This window comes from Onychostoma macrolepis, chromosome 06, assembly GCF_012432095.1.
Source record: "Onychostoma macrolepis isolate SWU-2019 chromosome 06, ASM1243209v1, whole genome shotgun sequence".
Lineage (NCBI taxonomy): Eukaryota > Metazoa > Chordata > Actinopteri > Cypriniformes > Cyprinidae > Onychostoma > Onychostoma macrolepis.
Window position 1 is genome coordinate 15112440 of NC_081160.1, and position 15596 is coordinate 15128035.

The window sequence follows — 15596 nt, forward strand, 5'->3', positions numbered from 1 at the left end:
ATAACAAAATAAATAAATAAACATTTTTTTTATCAAAACATGGAGCAAGGACATTTTTGTGCATTATACTTTCTATGATTGAAAATCCGCGTTTTGTACATTTTTATAATAAAACTATATAAAATATAAGTTTTCTCCAAAATGATTTTTTTAATCACTTACCCATGTTGCTGCAATCCTGTTTCCTTTTTGTCTTCTGTGAAACACAAGAGGGGATTTTAGCTAGTATGACAGCCTCAGTCACCAATTCACTTTCATAAATGTTTTATCCGTACAACGAAAGCAAATGGTGACTGAGTCACTCTAACTAACATTTCCTATTATATTCTAAGAAATAAATAAAAATAATACGGATTTCGAACAACTTAAAGGTGATGACAATTTTCATTTTGCTCAATCAATCTCTTTATTCCGTTTCACTTATTCAGCAACAACACTTGAAACAAACTTTCCACAAGAGGGCACCATAAGCCCTATTTTGAATGGAAAACGCTTTTACTAGTATGTTTTCTACCTTGCAGTACGGCTATACAAAACTTACAAAATAACCACATGTATAAATATTTAGAGAGAGCTATATGACATAAATTATGTCATACATGTTGATTCATGTTGTCATGTTTGTTTTTTATTCTCATTTTTGTCTTTAAGGCAACTTTAAGGGAACCTCTAAGTAGCCGTACATAAACATCCCCTGTATTTGCTCATAGGTCAGATGAAAGGCTTCATTATGCCATGTGGCCCCAAGGTCAAGAGTTCAGAACCCGACATTCCACAGGGTCACTTCTCAAATTTGTGAAAGTGTTATTCAGGAAAACACTTTCACATCTATGGATAGAGAGAGATATGGCCATGATGGGAGAAGAGATATAGGCCTATGTATTCATGCAGCTGTTATGTAGGCCTATGTAGAAGATATGGTGAACCCTTTCATTATTACATGCAGTATCAGAGCATATTGTTAAGCACTACTAAGCTCTACTAGATGAATTGCAATTTTAAAAAATATATAATATAAAATATATATGTTTTTTGTATTAGGGTCATTAAATAATTTTAATAGATATAAATCTTTATTTTAATAATGTATTAGTAAATGTTGAAATGAACATGAACTAATATTAACAAATGCTCTAGAAGTATTTTTCATTGTTAGTTTATGTTAACTAATGTGGTTAACAAATGTGACCTTTTTGTCTAGTGTTACCAAATTCTCTGTTACTTTACAGATGGTTTTCTTTATAATTTTACAAATTTCCTTCATTTTTTAAGAAAAACAATTTAATTCAAAGGGTTTGACAAAGATCATAAATGCGAGCAAAACAAAGGAAATCAAAGAATTAGGGCAGGGATTCACGTTCAGGACTAGATTTTGTTGCATCTTCCTCCCCGTCTGTGCAGATGCTTTGAGTAGGCCTGGTTCTGAGGCATACATATGCATGAGAAGTGAAAAATGACATGAAGCCTCTGAGTACATCTTCATTGACACTCAAAAGCAGCATATCAATGTTTTCAAGACAGCAAGAAGCTCCAAAACAAAGTTTTCTATCTTGCAAGGGTGCTGTCTCATTAGTGGCAAATCACGACTCTGACATTTACACTGTAAGCAGTGGTAAAGCATTTCCATTTCTTTTAGAACGGAGCGGAACATTTCAGTCAGACAACATAAGTCTGTTTGTTCGGGAAAACAAGCTAGGAGAGGAGGCAGAGGCAGAATATAAAAAAAAAAATGAAAATGCAAATCAAAAGTAAACAAATATATCCTGCAAAAACAAACAGACACAAACATGCATCTGTGCATGAGTTTAACTCATAAACAACCATACAAAGGATGTTGCATGTTTCCTTTGCTTATGTTTTAAACTAAACTAAGCATATCTGACCAAATGCAATTGCAAATGGAAAACATCAGAACCAATGCTTGCGTATGTATTTTGGACCACCTTGATGCCCACTTCTTTTATGGCAGTTAATTATTGAAAGTATTCAAAGTAGTGTGCACATATCCTAACGTAACTAGAAGAGGTGCTCAGTCAAAAAGAATCAAAATGAAAGAAATAAAAAACAGCACACTGTTTTATCTGCTCTCATGTAACTTTAATATAATACGACCCAAACAATGCCTTTGTCAACAAGAAAACCTTGCTTGTGTCGAAACATTGCAATAAGTTAATTATTTATTGCCAGTGGATTATTAATTAGTTAATCCCACAATCAAGTTCTTGTAAGTAAATGTTTAAGGCCGAAAAGCCAGTTTTTGGTCCAAAAAGAGGTAGTGTCTAAGGAAAGGCCAGTCTAAAATCAGGTCAGAATGCTCTTTGCCTTGAATCAAATCAGTTGGCAATGACAAACTGATACTGCTATCGCTAAAACATTTAACAGATAAGACACACAGAAGATCTGATTTACTACTATATCTATCATATCAGAGAAATTATTAAAATTTCACTTACGATTTCACCCTTAATTCATGACAGAGTCATGACAGATTTCCATGTCTTAAATTGCTTCACATCAGGAAAATGCTGGTTTAAATGTATAAAATGGAATAAATGCAGGTGAGGTGTTTCAGGATTATAGAATCTAAATTTTGTATATATATATATATTTTTTGTCCCGTGACTGTAGATATGAAGGTTGTGGAACCACATATTGAGATGAATGTAGGTCTCTTGGATGGTACTTGGTGTAGATGAAATTGAGACATTTTAGATTATGATTGAGGTCATACTCTTTATGGCAAGTGTTTATTGTGGTACACTGGGGTGAAGTGAAGCATCCCACACATGGAGCATTTACCGGGGCTTACAAAATATTAAAGTAAAAATTGTACAGTAATCAACCTTATAATAAAGTTCATTAAAATGTCATTGCTTAACAGAACAGGAATGCATTTAAATATAAATAAATAATAATCAGAAGTTCATAAACGTTTTGATAGTATTAATTATGTCTTAAAAATCTTACTTGTTCATGTTATTAATGCATGTGAATATTTAGCTTTGACACAATACATGGGCACTTTTTATTTCATTTTATTAATAATTTTATTGTAATCTAATAAATAGTAAAGAACATTTATTTAATTTTTTTTAGTCTGTACAGTTTGTGTGGAGTAACTCAAACTCTATTTTTAAATGGGCTCTTGGGGATTCTTGAAAATGTTGCTAGAATTAAGAGCCACAAAAGACATTTTCCAAAGCTTAAAAGTTAAAAAGAGTGTGAGTTTACCTCTTTCTGTTTTAACAATGTATAAAGTAATATTAAGGTGGAAGTATTATCATGTTTATTTATTCTGTCCTATACACTGTGACACTTCCAAATAATAGAAAGAGACATTTTTAGCTTAGGCCTCAGTATAAAATAGATAAAAGCTTGTTTGTGCAGATGGTGGGTGGGTGCCAAAATAGCTATCTTGCGTCAAACAGAACATTGTTCTGACAACGAGATTTATCATGATTGTATGACCTGATAATAATTGTCTATTGAAGAGGAATATGCTATATGAAGAGGACTTCATGGAATGTGTGAAAATAAGTGGAAATATTGTGTTTAAAAAATGTTTGTCACTAATAAAAGTAAAGAAAACACAAAACTTTTAAAACAGAACTTTTAAAACTCTGTCAACTATCCCATCGTTTTATATAGCTAGCAATAATTTTATAATAATAAATATTGTTATAATGTTTATAAAATACATTTTATATTATATTAATACATATTTTTGTTACTATGTTATTATTGTCATTACAACAACAACAACAACAACAATACTAATACTAATACTAACACTAATGCTAATACTAATACTAATACCAATACTAATACTAATAATTTTTAAAGTAAACTCAAGTGTCATGAGTCATGACTGCGGAAGTTGATGGGCTTTCAAGCCCACTTCATCCTCTCATTTGTCTTGATAGATGTAAATCGCAGCCTCCTCCTATTGGCCCCTCCCACTGAAATACACACAGACACACAGCAAGCGGGAGAGGTATTTAAAACTTTTTGAGATCTGTCACAAGCTATGTCATCCCAAAAACCGTGGCGTTTGTCGCACGATTAATTACCATACTGTCAGAAGATTTTGCTCTGGTCCTTTATTTTATCAGCCGAAGGAAACGTTACACCGTGAACTCCCTAAGAAAGTTTTCTTCAGCATTACTGAAGATTCGCTGGTATGTCACTTTGTTTCTGTCTTTGCTTTTTTGTGATGTGTAAATTGTCTTAGAATTGTTGTAAGACCAGTTTAGGGTTCTTGTAAGAAATGTAGTTTTATAGCTTGTTTACAGTCGCATGCACACTCCATAGACGCGCACGCACGTTTCTCAGCACGCTGAGTCTTGCGACTTGACAAAACTAGAACGCATCCATTATGATCAATGAAGTTGATGTCTACAATGCAAAGTGACGTTCTTTAAGTTTATGTAAAGATATAACGCCCGTTAGAATTCATAAGTGACTGTAAGATGTTCATGTTCCTTTTTTAAACTGAACTAAAGAGTTTTTAAGTATGCACGATGTCTGCAGATGTTGTGATTTGGTCATGAGCTGTGAAACTTGAGGTAGCCTACTTGTGGTGCCTTCTGACAGCTGAACTGCAATGTGTTGTCCTGCAGAAAACATTAAATTCATTGTATTTTTTCTCCATTAACATGAAGCCCTTTTTTTTAGGATGAGTGGACTGCCCTGCACAGGAATTTCATTTAATCAAATTAATGTACATAGTTCACATAACACTGGAGGTACAGTCATGACATGAATCTCTTTCAGTGCATGTAAAGACAAAAGCCTCTTCCATTTACTAGTTGCAGGTATTGTGAAATTCTCAAACAGGCATGTATTAGATATGACACCTTTGGGAATAGTGTTGTCTAATAAAATCAAAAGTTCAAGCGACTGCTATAAAACAGAAAATACTCCTAAATATGATGTCTTGTGTCATTGAGTGATCATTGGCTTAGTGCATTCTTTAGATGTGGTTCTTCAGTGGGATTAACAGCAGAGAAGTTCATGTTAATTATGATAATTGTCTTTCGTGGACATACAGTTGTTGTTAGACTAGTGGTTGTTATCTGGTGGACTGGACCCTAAAATGGTGTTGTAAGTCTGTTCTGATAAGGTCACAGACATCAGGGAAAGCAATGCAAATAATCAAATGCACATAACATACTTAGTTTGTACGTCAGCTTTTAAAAGAGAAGACAAAACGCTTCCCATATCTTTTGTTGTTGGCAGCTAATGCTGTGCAACAAATGAAATTCTACAATATTTTGGTACAAATCCATTTGTTATTTGATTGAAGAAGTTAAATTAGACAGGTGCCAGCATACACTATAAATCAATCAATAAATAAAACATTTCAGCGTTTGATTTTAAGGACATTTTTGTTTCCTTGTGTACAATAAACAATTTTGGGACTGTGTTGTCTTTTTAAAAATATATTCTGCAATACCTGCACTGTCAGATTGTTTGTTTGTCTTTTTTTTTTAAAGTAATTAAAGTATTGCTTAGATTTAATTGTACACATCTTCTTATCATTTTAAGTCTTCTCAAAAGTGTTTATCAGCATAGCTTATTAAAATCTATCTAAACGTAAAGCAGAGGACGTTCTTGGCACTCTAGAACTTTATCATGCTGTGTTCGGTTACAAAAGAGAGTTTTCATCTTCTCAGTTTGTCAAAGTGGCTTAATATAATAGTTTATATAACCTAATCCTTAACCTATTCATGTGATGTTTACTAGTTACACATTTATAAAAGTAATTTGTTTAGATGAGACTGTAAGTCTCTTTCATTATTGGTGCATGGCTGATCTCCTCAGGGGGATTTGTTCTGGGTCTCGGTCAGGCTTTTCATGCCTGTCAATCATTAGATGATCCCTGCAAGTGTCTTACGTGAGAAAACGAGGGTTACTGGGTAGTGAATTCTATAGGAAAAGCTAGTTTGAGCTCTTGAAAGTACTTTTTGCCTGAAGTGACTCCTCATACAGTGATTATTGTTGTGGAGATGAGGTGAGGAGTGAAGGTGGTTTCACGAGGACAACAGACCTGTGACTGTTATCTGATTCAAGACCCCTGTGACATGTTGATTCAGGTCCTCAGGGTTAGTGATCACTCACTCTCAGCTTATTACTTTCTAAAAAGATAGAGGGAGACAGAGGAAGTTCAGTGCTTTTTGGAGGGATCTAAATTCACTGCACATAGCAGAGAAGATTAACACAAGATTATGTATTTTAATGAATTTCACTACCTTTTTATCTTCTTTTCAGTCTTTATCATATATTGGCGATCTGCAAGTAGTAGTCACTGATGATTCACAACTAGAGGAGTATGAGTAAAAATTGCATGTTGATGCAAGTGTATGTGCATTACTTTGCATGCTCTGATGTGACTCACAAATAGAAGTAACACACACAGATGTGCAGGTGTTCCATTCAAGTGTGTGCGTGCAATGTGGTCTTAACGATGGCCCTGAGGTGTGATTTTAGTGTGTGTTTGTGTGCATGCTGTGTGAATGAACGCGTCCGGTGCTAAAGATGCGAAATTGGCCCAGTGAGTCGAGTAGATTGATCTATCTCTATCGCTGTTGGAGGTTGTGGTTTTGTTTGAGTGCAGCTGGCCACTTCATGTCCCCAGTGTGTCACTGTTTGACACGTGGCTACGCTCGCAGCCAACACGGAGAGGATCCATTTGGGCCAATGTGCAGATCTTCCATTATAAACATGTCAAAGAGGCCCCCGTCACCGTTCACTTACGCAAACGGGAAACCACACTCTGTTTAGACTGAATGACTCAATCCAAATAAGATTCATTAGCAGTCAAAAGGCCCATGTTTGACTTCACTATGGTTTTCAGGAGGCCTCTACTTACCAAAGTGGCCCTAGATGATGTGCTCTACAGGTACCCACATTTTCATAAGTACTCATGCCATGTTTCTTGGCTGGAACAATGTAGGCTGGAGTGAGTTGTGTTTTATTTATACATGGCTAGAAATAGTTGTGGTGTGTTATTCTCTAGAGGTCATGCTGTATTTGGTCTGTCCTCTCATGCTGCGATGGTTTTCAGAAGGACATGGTCAAACATACCGTAAAGACTCCATGGAATAAAAAATCTGAATTTTATGACTTTTAGTCCATGTCTGTTAACTTTGATGTTGTCTCTCTTAAAAATAAAAGTTCTTTTTTTGGCTGGGACCTTTAACATCCATGGAACTTTTCCATTGCACAAAAGAGGGGTGTGCAATTTTTATCGTCTGTGATAATATCATAATTGTTGTTTTACTGATATGGCATTATTGAGTATGTCACTCATTTTGCAAAAATATAAACGAAACACTTTTTGAAAATCCAAAAGACTATATGCTTAATACAACAGTTCAGCTGGAGCAGAACATTTTTGCGTCTCGGAGCAACACTGCAGTGTTTCATTCCTGAATGAATCTGTTTTTGAGCAAATCATTTGAGTCCATGATTTAATAACCCTTTTGTAAAGACAGCAGCTTGCTTCGTTTCTAAATTAATCAGCCCTTTTGAATGAATCATTTGTATGAATGATTCAAAGAATTCCTCATTAAAGGGGTCATCGGATGCAAAATTCACTTTACATGTTGTTTGAACATAAATGTGTGTTGGAAGTGTGTGCACTAGTGATGCGCGGATGGCGGTTGTATCCGCGGGGCCCGCTGGTGATCCGCGGGTCGGGTGGGTCATGTAATAAAAAATACATTCTAATTAATTGCGGGTGGGTCGCGGGTGCATGAGATAAATCATTAGTGATGCAAATATTCTCTAAAATATGAACGTGTTTTAAATTCATTTTTTCATCAGGCAGACAGACACGCAGATTTCATTTTTGTGTGTGTTCGCCTATTCGGGAAGTTGCAGTGAGTTGCAGATACAGTGGCCTTCCAGATAAAGTATGAATGGAGTAAAGCGTGTGTTTATGCTATTAAGAAAGTGTAGACTATAATCTGGCGAAAGAAGAACTTTTGTTTTTTAATTAAATGTTCATTTAAAAGCAGCCTATTATCATTGTATTAGCCTGTTACCGTTACCCCTTACGGCTCCGACGACGTTTTGTTCCGTCCTCCATGCGGTGCCAAATCACACCAGGAGCAAAGCAACTGGATTCGCGAGACCACGAGATTCTGGGATGCTTCTGAAACGTGCCGCGGCGTGGCTTGTATAATATATATACATATCTATAGGTATAAACACAAGCATTGACTTGACTAGAGCGACCGTGATCAGCTCCTGTGGCCGCATCGGAGCCGTAATGCGCGGCAGATGTGGTGCGCAGATAAGCTCTCACATCACTGAATCTGCTGTTAAAAATGAACCATCCATTCATCATATCATCGTGCAAAAATAAGAATTAGTCTAATTAGAATCATTGTAATGTGACGATCGGGTGCGGGTCGGGTCGGTTATCTAAATCAGAGAAAAATATAGGTGCGGGTGGGTGGTGGGCGGATAATTTATTTGAAGCAGCGGATTCGGGTGACGTTTGAGCTCATCCGCGCATCTCTAGTGTGTACACATCCACCCTATAATGATAAAAATCCACCCAGTGTTTTTTTTAAAACCCTGTTTTAAAATCCTCTTTCTCTCATCAGGCTGTTCTGAGATTCCTGTCAGAATGATGTAGTTCTGTACAGGCCCCTCCCACGATAGTTGATTGACAAGGCCGTCTTACCTGAGAGCTGTCCGCCATTGTGTTGACTCCTGTGCTGTAATAATGAACACAGCAGTCGTCATTTACTCTCGACATCTGAGCCGCTGAATACGCAGAGGATTAAAGTTACTTTTGTTTTTGAAGGGAATGCACAGATCCCCTATCTGCCTAAATGCATCTATGTTAGCGTGAATCATTCGTGATCCAGCTTCATATACAGAAGAAATGAGTATAAGGTTTTTTTTATGAATCTTTGCAAATCGCCTTTCCTAATAATGTGCTAGTTAGCAAGTTTTGCAGCTGAAGTTTACAGTCTGCTCGTCACTCCACAGCAGAGAGGGGCGGGGTCAGCAGAGCTCATTAGCATTTAAAGCAACATGGACTAAAACGGCTTGCTCAAAAAAGAGCTGATTTTGACAGGGTAAAAAGGGTGTTTTTTACATTACCATCGAGAAATTTTAACCAAAGTATGTTATAGACTTTTCATTAAGACCCTAAAGAATCATATCAACCTGTGGAAAATGGGCATCCGATGACCAGTTTAAGACAGTGACTTGCTGCCACCTACTGGCATTTTTAGTGTAATTTATTTATCCATGACAGGCTTAAAGGAACACTTCACTATTTTTGAAAATAGGTTCATTTTCCAACTCCCCAAGAGTTAAACAGTTCAGTAGCACTTTTAGCACAGCTTAGCATAGATCATTGAATCTGATTAGCCCGTTAGCATCTCACTCAAAAATGACCAAAGAGTTTCTATATTTTTCCTATTTAAAACTTGATTCTTCTGTAGTTACATCGTGTACTAAGACCGACGGAAAATGAAAAGTTGTGATTTTCTAGGGCAATATGGCTAGGAACTATACTCTCATTCTGGCGTAATAATCAAGGAACTTTGCTGCCATACCATGGGTGCAGCAGGCGCAATATTACAATTAATCGATTAATCCCTAACCTTAATACTGCGAAATGTGTCTAATTTAGTAGCAAATATTCACCGGCTGACAGGATGTGCAAATGCCACTCAAAACGCAGGCTTTCTCACCGAATGACAGGGGTTTTAGTCTAAATAAAAGGCTATAGCAGGACTGTAAAATGCAAGAACGGCTTCTATCGGCGGTGCTACGGAAAACACTGCTGTTCACATGAAGCATTTTAATGCGAGTATGACACAAGTGAGGTACAAAGCTTTGTTTATAAGAGAAATAATTGGTTAGCAGGCAAATGTTACATCGTGACTATGAGTTTGCATTCATGCTGTTTGATAGCCTACCTGTACATTTAAAGCCATACGCAGCGTTCTGTTCTGCCGGCTGGTCACGAATTTCCAGGAATTTTATAATATTTATTGTTTCTTTTCCCAAATCCTCACAGTCTCGCCCTCTAATTTCACAGGTTTATTTTATTGTCATTCACTTTTAATCAGTTTTCGCATCTCTTACTGTGATAAACATGCGGGGGGAAATGAAAAATTTTGTGACCATGAATTAAGAATTCGTTCCCTATGACTTAATTCGTTCGCCTTATTTTAGTTAAATCATGGGTTTTCTAGGGAACAAATTAATAAGTCTAACGTAGAAACAAATTAAATTACGAATTATAGCCTAAGCCTATATAGCCTATATATAATCTGTCCTGCTCGTGTCCTGCAGCCCCGTCGAAGCGCAGAGCCCAGAATGAAACAATTATATCTGGGGAAATTATAATTAAACATGACTTAGTTACTACATTTCAATACAAAATAAATGTATATTGTTTCTGTTTTAATGTACTTTTAAAGTTTGGATCCCATTAAAAGCGTAATTTGTACGTTAGTGTATAATCTTCACCAAAGATCCAGCACCGTCACCATCACTCACAGCCGCATGCACGTTTTGGCATGAGCCGCACGCACCCCAAAATTAAACTGCTTAATCGACCATCGATAGCTTTAATCGATTGCATCTCTTATCGACAATTAATCGATCGTCAATTAATTGTTGACATCCCTAGTGCAAAGAAAACAAAAGTAGCGAATTTAGGTAACAATTTTTTCTCTTCCGGTCAGTCTCCGCCACGCGTTCATGAGAGTACCATGATGTATGCGTGTGCATTCCTCTGCTTGTAAACAAGGCGCAGTGCATGCATGTTCTATATCAGCACGCCGGCTCCTGTGTCAGCAGCATCACATGCATGTGTCATGGTACTCTCGTGAATGGTGGCAGAGACTGACTGGAAGCGAAGAATTGTTTGATAAAGTATTTATTTTTGTTTTCTTTGCACCAGTGTTAATTTTGTTAACGAAGACGGCGATGAAAAATATTCTTTAACAAACCTTTTTTCTGTCACTAAGATGAGACGTTGACGAGCTAAAACTAATATCTGATGATAAAAACTGAGACGGGACTAGAATGTTATTTGAGGACTACTGGACATTTAAAATACATCCTATAGGCTAAGTTAACTGTCTTGTATTTCAAAATGTGCGTCCCTGTCATTGGATCATCGGCGTCACGTTTGCATATCTAGTCTCAGTATGGCAGCCGCAGTGGACAGATATTCTACCAAAACGCGAACTAGCGATCTGAAACAATGGCCTCAGCACCTGAAGGGTTAGGGATAGGGTGACCAGACGTGCCATTTTTCCTGGGAGTCACAATTCATTGTCCATTAACTTAAAGTTAGTGAAGGTGGGATAGGCGGAATCGTGCTGATAACGCTGCTCTCTATCGCACACGCTCCACTTCTTCAGTTCTCTTACAGCGTGCGATCAGTTCTCAGTGCTCAAATACACACACAGCAGTTCAAATGTCTATCGTGTAGAGTATCTCACGTAAAAACAGTCGGTTATGGCTTAAGTGAACGTAAACAGGTGGGTGAAAACTGAATGTGTTTCAGTATTACATGCATCTGTCTTAAATGAACAGCATTCCTAATTAAATGCTTATGTGTCATTAATGTTTACCAACAAAAGATGTTAAATAAATTTAAACTTGTTAAGTAAACCTACTGTATCTGAAAAATGAGTTTAATTTGTATCTCTACCAAAAAATGAAAATGTATTCCAGTTTTTCCCACTTCAATCCTTGATTAAAATTTCTCATAAGCTTAATTGATTTGGTCTAAAAAGAGAAGAATTAATGACTATTTTTGTTTGAAGACTACATATAAAATAGCTACCAAAATAAATGTTGGTAACTGCAGTTTGACTAAAAGTAATGACTAAAAGTTGACAAAAATGCAATGACTTTTCGTCGACTAATACTATGAAATACTCAAATGACTAAAATGTGACTAAGACTATTAAGCATTTTCGTCTCAAGATAAAGACTAAGGCTAAATCAATAATGCCTGCCAAAATTAACACTGCTTTGCACACACAAAAAGTATTCTCATAGCCTTATGAAATTATTTTTTGAACCACTTAAAAATGTCCATGTTTCTGGACCTTGAACTTGGTAGTTCCCTTGCTGTATATGCAGGGTTAGAAAGCTATCGGATTTGATCAAAAATATCCTAATTTGTGTTCCGAAGATGAACAAATGTCTTACAGGAATGTCATGAGGGTGAGTAATTAGTCATTTTTAGTAGTAAGTAGTGAGTAAATAGGCATTTTTGGGTGAACTTTACCTTTAAAAGCACCTAATTATGATGCACACTATAAGGTGTCTGTTTGTAATCATCTAGCTGTAACATTAACGCAATGGGGGAATAAAACCACAAAAGGGTGCTAACCCTGCTCCCGAGCTGGGTTTTATAACCCCACACTGTTAGACATTTCAAAGTGTTTTTACAGTACTGTTGCCAGTAAGTTACTGTAATTAAGATTTACAATAGCAAACTGTATTTGATTTACAGTTGCAAATTGTTCTGTTTTACAGTAAATTACTGTAAAAAATCAAATTCATCAGTATACTACTGTAATTAATTTATTTTAATATAGATTTCATTAGATTTGATTATTTTTATATACAATTCATTTTATTATTACTCTACATAGGTACTACTGGCATTCAATTAAAACAGACACAATAATTACAAAATATAAAATTCTTTATTTAAAACATTGCATATACATAACACTTAAAAATATAGTCTTCCAATGCTGGAACAGTGCATTTTCACAATTTTTCCTGTCTTAGGATGTTTTGCAGTGCATTATGTTGTGTCCTTTGGATTTATCCTCACAAAGAATCTTTAGACAACAGAAACATAATGGGGAAAAAAGACAAACAGCCAAAGAATACATAGCCATCTGCAAAACCCAGGTGCTGCTCCAAAACGTGGCCTTTGTTAGTGACAGAAATGTCTTCTCTGAAAAACAAGAAGTAGAAATGGCACATTTTTAAAAGGCAAACTCCATATAGAATACACAAACCTTTCAAAACCATAGTTGTTCTCTTACCATGAATTATCAGTCTCAGGATGGCTGGCGCTGCTCCACGTCTTTCTTGATGCTTCATTGCAGTTGCGTTTAAAACACAAATACAAAAAATGCAGTAAGTCTTAAAAAACTATAACAAACTAATTCTAAAACTAGAAAGGCAGCTAGCCATAAAACATTTTTAACTTAGCTAACATACAATTTTATTTTCTCAATAGGCAACTGGCCAACATTAACTACTAACACCTGAACAAAATTTCACATTAGTTAACCTAATGTTAATATAAGATAAGCATTGCTTGTTAAAAATAATTTTAATTCGGTAACTTAATTCAATAAGCTGACAAAAGTCATTGACAAAAACGACAGCACAGTTTACCATAGTAAGTTTGTTACCGCCATGTTGACGGGTAACGTTACTAACGTTAGGTAAACTGGTGTGCAAAAATCTGACACACACACAGACAAACGTACATATATTTTTACCTTGCTTGCCGGTCTTATTCTCTCGTAAGGTGCATCGACACACAGCGCAGATGTTCTCCGGTGTATATATATAGTATATAGCAATTTTTAAAAATACAGTAAGTCTCTGTATGTGGGGTCTGACGTCACAGAAAATTCCCATGATACAAAGGGTATTACAGTTATTTACTGTAAAGGGAATTTGCAGTATTACACTGGGTGATATACAGTAAATAACTGCAGAAATGACAGAAATGTCTTAACGGTGCAGGTAAAAAGCAGTTCTAACCCTGTTTCTAAATTAATAAAGTGTGAAACGTACCTTTACCTGGGGATAAAAATGGGGTTCAGAGCGATGATAACCTAGGGTCAGTGTGAAAAGTAGAATTTGTTTTCTTTTAGATTATTAAAATGTTCGGTAACACTTTCTATGAAGCCCGTATTTATAATACATTATAAAGGTATTCTTAAGGCATTATAATGAATGTGTAATGCATTATAAATAACTTTATAATATGTTGTATCATCTCATGAATATTCATAAGAACAGTTTTGATGTACTGTAATAGTTACTTATTTGTGGTTATAGCTTTTAAGAGTATGATGATTTATAAAACACAATGAACACGATCTATCCGCTTAAGTTACAATGGATTATATTTCACATAGTTAAAATGTATTATAAGTCTCATATCTTGCCACATGTAACTTGTAACTCTGCAACTACATGTCAACTAGCAGTCATGAGAGTATTAGTAGTGTGTCTGCTGAATATACTGTATGCTAACTCTATTTTGATGGTTGCTCAACAGACATACTGAGTGTAGGAACATTTGCATGTATGTGAACATTCTACCTACCCTATCTAAGTCTGCTAATACAATTATGACCTTGGATTGACACTCTTAAGTGTCAATTTTTCAAAATTGAGATTTATAGATCATCTGAAAGCTGAATAAATAAACTTTCCATTGATGTATGGTTTGTTAGTATAGGACAATATTTGGGAATATGAGGGTGCAAAAAAATCACCTTTAAAGTTGTCCAAATGAAGTTCTTAGCAATGCATATTACTAATCAAAAATTAAGTTTTGATACATTTATGGTAAGAAATTTACAAAATATCTTCATGGAACATGATCTTAATATCCTAATGATTTTTGGCATGAAAGAAAAATCAATAATTTTGACCCATACAATGTATTTTTGGCTATTGCTGCAAATATACCCCAGCGACTTAAGACTAGTTTTGTGGTCCAGGGTCACAATTAGTTTTATATACTGTGTGTGTGTATATATATATGAGACATTGCACTCGAGATGTAGTAAGGTACTGTGCAGATCTTAAATAAACAATGTCAAGCTATGATATAGCCCATTATAAATGAAGTAGATTTAATATGGTGTTCATTGTGTGTTATAAATAATCATGCTCTTAAAAAAACCCCCACAAATACGTAAGTACTATAATGTATTATAATTGTTGTTATGATTATTCATGAGATTTTATAACACATTATAAGTTTTTTTTTTATAATGCATTATGCATTCATTATAAAGCCTTAAGAATACCCTTATAATGTATTATACATACGGGCTTCATAGAAAATGTTATCAAATGTTCTTCACACTAAAAAATGTTTCTTTTAAGACCTGTTCACTGCAAGGTTCTTTTGGAAATTCAAAATGTTTCTTTTATGGCATCGCTGCAAAAATTCTGGAAACTTTACAATGAGCTACTTTGTACAATGAGCGTTTTCTGCCTGATACCAAACAATGGTAAAACAAAAAAAAGTCATATGAGTTTGGAATTACATAATGATAAGCATAACAGAATTTTTATTTTTGGATGAAATATTGGCAAATTGGCAGCTTGAAAAAAAAAAAAAAAGGAGAAGCCCTGTCTCGTCCAAACTTATTGTTTCAGTAGGAAATATGTCAATGCATGAAAGAACATTGCGTTCAGCAAACCGTTTCATGGGCTCTTTAAAGGACAGTTTTTGACATCGGAAGGATTGGCTTGGGAACAGTTTGCCAAGTTGAGCTCATCTCAACACTGGAATGCGTATTCTGCAAATCCTTGATTTTACACAG

General features: G+C 35.5%; 1 protein-coding gene across 1 annotated transcript in view; it reads left to right on the forward strand.

The window, feature by feature from the left end:
* The first annotated feature begins 3967 nt into the window (after positions 1–3967).
* The window catches only part of tgfbr3 (transforming growth factor, beta receptor III), a 123492-nt gene continuing 111863 nt past the window's right edge, over positions 3968–15596 (forward strand). The window contains exon 1 of the mRNA XM_058780035.1: positions 3968–4178. The gene's annotated coding sequence lies outside the window, so the exon portion shown is untranslated. The remainder of the gene's footprint in view (positions 4179–15596) is intronic.